Source organism: Salvelinus sp. IW2-2015, unplaced genomic scaffold, assembly GCF_002910315.2.
Source record: "Salvelinus sp. IW2-2015 unplaced genomic scaffold, ASM291031v2 Un_scaffold19, whole genome shotgun sequence".
In the NCBI taxonomy this organism is placed as follows: Eukaryota; Metazoa; Chordata; class Actinopteri; order Salmoniformes; family Salmonidae; genus Salvelinus; species Salvelinus sp. IW2-2015.
The window spans coordinates 277,159-282,732 of NW_019942505.1; the positions used below are offsets into that span (position 1 = coordinate 277,159).

General features: G+C 48.2%; 1 pseudogene; it reads right to left on the bottom strand.

Annotated features, from left to right (window-relative positions):
- Nucleotides 1-4,683, bottom strand: part of LOC112067976 (rab11 family-interacting protein 4A-like) — a 68,010-nt pseudogene extending 63,327 nt beyond the window's left edge.
- Between the last annotated feature and the right edge of the window lie 891 nt (nucleotides 4,684-5,574).

Genomic DNA, 5,574 nt, shown 5'->3' on the forward strand with positions numbered 1-5,574 from the left:
GCCTATGTGTTAACTGTTTAGTCAGTATGTTTCCTTCTCTGAGTACAGCTGAGGTTATTTCCAGTGTTTCCTATGTGTGTGTTTTGGATCTTTATGATTCAACCTCTTGCAGTAATGGAGAGACTCTCAGCCCACACATTCACAGATGGAGTAAAAAAAAACCCTGAGAGTCAAAAGAGAACAGGAACTGATGACACATAATCCAGCAGCATTCTGTGAAGTAAGCACTAGAAGTCTCTATAAYCACTTCAGGTTTCGGCTACTGAGACACACACGCAGACACAAACAGAAATGCTTGAGGCACGTGCTGACACATAAACTATAGACACACACACACTTAAAAATGGACACAACCTCATACACACAACCTCATAACTGATGGCCGCTCCTGTATGCTTGTTCTAGGACACCTGTACAGTTGTAGGTCCTCAAGTCTCTCTGTGGACTCAGCTCCTCCAAACCACCATTCATTATGTGCCATTGATCTGTCACGTTTTCTCTTCGACGATAGGAAGGACCCATTTCACACACCCACCCCAGAGTGTTTCCCATCCTGTGTTTTCCAGAGTGTCCCTGTATCAACCCAATTGGCTGTATTGGGTTTCTTCAACACAGTCTCCTGTATACCTCTATGGGAGCCACTCCCCTTCCATTCTGTCCTTTGTCCTTTGTCAGCTACCTGTTCCCTGAAGAGCCAAGTGGGAACAAACGTGTGTTTGTGTCTCTGTCTGTGCCACGCTGGCTGGCTGTGTTTGTGCTTGCGTGTGTGTGTGTGCTTGCGTGTGTGCGTGTCAGATAGATAAAAGGTATCCTTGGTGAGGGGGAATGGGTGTTAAGACGCCCGCTGAGGAATCAGTCCGGTCATCCTGACTATCTGAAAGAGTATTTCAGGAACGCATATTCAGACAGATAAGAGAGGGTGAGAGAGCCAATGTAGTCAGTGTAATATTCCCTAGTATCGGTATCAGTGCCCTAGGAGTCATATTGCAGTGTCATCAACATGCTGACCATCCACTTGTCCTCATGGTGTTAAACCTGTTGCTATTGAGCAACAAGTGTTGAGCAACTGGGCCCTGGTCATGTTCAAACGAACCAGTTAGAGCCAGCTGTTTCATATCAAAACAAAACCAACACCAACTACCAGAATAAAGCCCTGATATAGACACCATAATGGAGACAGGCCATATCAGGGTTCAGAAAATCCGTGCTAAAAATGTCCTTGGAATGGAGAGTGGAAAGTGATAGAGGTGCCACCCTACTGCCACCATGGGGCAATCTGTTCACAATGTTGACATCAGCTCACCGCTCGCCCACACGTGGTCTATGGTTGGACTTACTGCCAAATTCTCTAAAAACGACATTGCAGGAGGCTTATGGTAGAGAACATTCAATTCTCTGACAACACCTTTGGTGGACATTCCTGCAGTCAGRATGCCAATTGCACGCTCCCTCAAAACTTGAGACATCTGTGGTATTGTATGACAAAACTGGCCTTTAAGTGGGCTTTTATTGTCCCCAGCACAAAGTGCACCTGTTTAATAATCATGCTGTTTAATCAGCTTCTTGATATGACACACCTGTCAGGTGGATGAATTATCTTGGCAAAGGAGAAATGCTCACTAACAGGGAGGTAAACAAATTTGTTCACAACATTTGAGAGAAATAAGCTTTTTGTGCATATGGAACATTTCTGGGATCATTTATTTCAGCTCATGAAACATGGGACCAACACTTTACATGTTGCGTTTATATTTTTGTTCAGTGTAGTTATTCCTGCCCWGGTCAAAATACAGTATTAGACAGGCAGATCTGGTTTGGACCAAAACAATATACACTGCTCAAAAAAATAAAGGGAACACTTAAACAACACAATGTAACTCCAAGTCAATCACACTTCTGTGAAATCAAACTGTCCACTTAGGAACCACACTGATTGACAATACATTTCACATGCTGTTGTGCAAATGGAATAGACAAAAGGTGGAAATTATAGGCAATTAGCAAGACACCCCCAATAAAGGAGTGGTTCTGCAGTGAACAAGACATTCTCAGTTCTATGCTTCCTGGCTGATGTTTTGGCACTTTTGAATGCTGGCGGTGCTTTACTCTAGGTAGCATGAGACGGAGTCTACAAACCCACACAAGTGGCTCAGGTAGTGCAGCTCATCCAGGATGGCACATCAATGCGAGCTGTGGCAAGAGGTTGCTGTGTCTGTCAGCGTAGTGTCCAGAGCATGGAGGCGCTACCAGGAGACAGGCCAGTACATCAGGAGACGTGGAGTAGGCGTAGGAGGGCAACAACCAGCAGCAGGACCGTACTCCGCCTCTGTGCAAGGAGGAGCACTGCCAGAGCCTGCAATATCCTCCAGTAGGCACAAAATGTGCATGTGTCTGCTCAAAGGTCAGAAACAGACTCCATGAGGGTGGTATGAGGGCCGAGTCCACAGCTGGGGGTTGTGCTTACAGCAACACCGTGCAGGAGTTTGGCATTCGCCAGAGAAAAAAGATTGGCAATTCGCCACTGGCGCCCGTGGCGCTTCACAGATGAAAGCAGGTTCACATGAGCACAATGAGCACATGTGACAGACGTGACAGAGTCTGGAGACGCCGTGGAGAACGTCTCTGTGCCTGCAACATCCTCCAGCATGACGGTTTGGCGGTGGGTCAGTCATGTGTGGGGTGTTTCTTTGTGGGGCGCACAGCCCTCCATGTGCTCGCCAGAGGTAGCCTGACTGCCATTAGGTACCGAGATGAGATCTCAGACCCCTTGTGAGACCATATGCTGACACATGCACATTTGTGGCTGCTGGAGGTCATTTTGCAGGGCTCTGGCAGTGCTCCACCTGCTCCTCCTTGCACACAAGGCGGAGGTAGCGGTCGCTGGCTGGGTTGTTGCCTTTACGGCTCCTCGTCTCCTGATGTACTGGCCTGTCTCCTGGTAGCGCCTCCATGCTCTGGACACTAGCTGACAGACACAGCAAACCTTCTTGCACAGTCGCATTGATGTGCCATCCTGGATGAGCTGCACTACCTGAGCCACTTGTGTGGGTTGTAGACTCCGTCTCATGCTACCACTAGAGTGAAAGCACCGCCAGCATCAAAAGTGACAAAAAATCAGCCAGGAGCATAGGAATGAGAGAAGTGGTCTGTGGTCACCACCTGCAGAACCACTCCTTTATTGGGGGTGTCTTGCTAATTGCCTATAATTTCCACCTTTTGTCTATTCCATTTGCACAACAGCATGTGAAATTTATTGTCAATCAGTGTTGCTTCCTAAGTGGACAGTTTGATTTCACAGAAGTGTGATTGACTTGGAGTTACATTGTGTTGTTTAAGTGTTCCCTTTATTTTTTTGAGCAGTGTAGTTTAGGCCTATCAGCTTAGTTAGTTTGAGACTAAGAGGACACATCTCATTACTTAATGTCATGTTACAGAACATGAGCCGTCTTATTCAAACAGATACGGCTAGCCATGTCACATGTCACTGTGAGAGAAACTAGTTACTGTATGATAAATAGACATCTTTCCTCTTTTCTGTGGAACTGAGACCACAATTACAACAAGGAAACTCAGACATTGTGAAACCCTATCACCCATTCCAAAAGTTTGAATGCAAACGTCCTTTTTTGACACATTGTTGTGTGGGATAAACTTCTCCTTTCTCACTGAACCATAGGCTAAGTTACACAGCCGGACCAGACAACATTGAGCTTCAGCCAAGCTCATACTGTACTGTACACGAAAAKCCCACAATGTTTAAGTCTCTCTCTCTCTCTGTACAGCCGGTGGCTGGGTGCTGTCTCGGTTCACCCCTCCTCTGATTGTAATGGGATTAATTGAAATCCGGGGCTGGCTGGTCAGAGAGAGGGGGGGAGCGAGAGAGGGAGAGATGAGGGGAAGAGTGAATGGTGATTAATTGTATTTCAGAGGGAGATAGACTGTAGGCTACAGTGTGGCAGCGGAAGAAAGAGCATAATACTCTGTCTGCAAAAGACAGAGTGACAGAAGGAGAGCGAGAGAGAGAAAGGGTCAAACGCAGACACACACACAAAACACACTCTCCGTCACTCACACACCCCACTGGAACAATGGACTTTGAGCTCTGGTGCTGAACTCTCCACCGCACCAACCCCCCCAGATCCCCCAACCACTAGCCTCCGCCCCAGATCCTTCTCTCTACCCTTCTACCCCTCTACCCCCTTACCCCCGTCCTGTAGCAAAGAGGTGCTGTCTCTTACCCCTTCCATTATTTGGGGGGAGCCATGGTGGTCCCCCTGGCCCAACACTCCACCGGCCAAGCCCTCATCCGTAGAAGTCATCCAACGCACCCCTCAAACCAGGGGCTAAGTCCTCTGCCTTTCGTCTTACACACACAGGTGAAGCCAGGTCAGTACAGAAAGTGCCGGGGGTTTAGATAGTCCAAATGGCAGTCCTTTGAATCAGTGTCGTCCAGAAAAAGAGGGAGAGAAAAGGAAGAGAGGAGAGAGTGCTCTTTCAGAGCCTCTAAAACTGTGCTGGCTGGCTTAGCTCCTCTGTGAGAGCACGACTCACACACACTGCAACTACCTCACTCTCTCACACACATGCAGAGATGCAGCAACTCTCTCACACACACTCATTTGGTTGTTCGCTCTCCGGCTGGCTCACATTCACACAGAGGGAGCTCAGTTCTGGCAACAGTTGTTGAGATTAGGCCACTCCCCCCTCCTCCCCTCTCCCTGGGCTGTTGCCGGGCAACTGGCTTCAGCTGGGCCGGCCCCTAGAGAGAGAGAGTCACATTGCTGCAAACTCTCTCTTGGCCGCCGCCCCCTCAAGCGGCATTTGCATATCAAGACCTGCCTCTCTTCCATAGAACAGAGCGGCTTTACTAGAGGGCGGAAGTAACATYCTATCTCCACTCAAACAGTCTTATCCAATGACACGGCACATTTATCTACAGGTTCAAAACCTGAAAAGTGGGGTGATGGAGTTCTGTGTGGGTTTGAGGATTTGAGAGAGTGGGGAGGAGGAGAGAGAGATAAGGGAAGGGAAGAGAGTGTTAGGTGTCCCAATCAGGTGTATAAAAAGTTGTTTGCATATTTGAGCTTCTGTGTGGGTATATGAGAGAGAGAGAGAGAAAGAGAGAGAGAGATAAGAGGAAGAGTGAATGGTGAGAAATTGTATTTTAGACCGAGGGAGATAGCTGGTAGGCTACAGTGTCACTGGAAGAAAGAGCAAAATAGACTAATGTCTGAAAAAGACAGAGTGACAGAAAGAGTGTGAGAGAGAGAAAGGGTCAAACGCAGACACACACACACACTTCCCACTGGAACAATGGACTTTGAGATCTGGTGATGAACTCTCCACCCCACCAACCTCCCCAGGTCCCCCAACCCCTAAGAGAAGGGAAGGTTGAGGCTTCTCTCCTCCTTCCTTCCCTTCCTGATAGCCTGGGGCTCCCGAGTGGCGCAGCGTTCTAAGACACGGCATCTCAGTGCGTGAATATCACTACAGACACCCTGGTTCGATTACAGGCTGTATCACAACCGGCGGTGATTGGGAGTCCCATAGTGCGGCTCACAATTGGACAAGCGT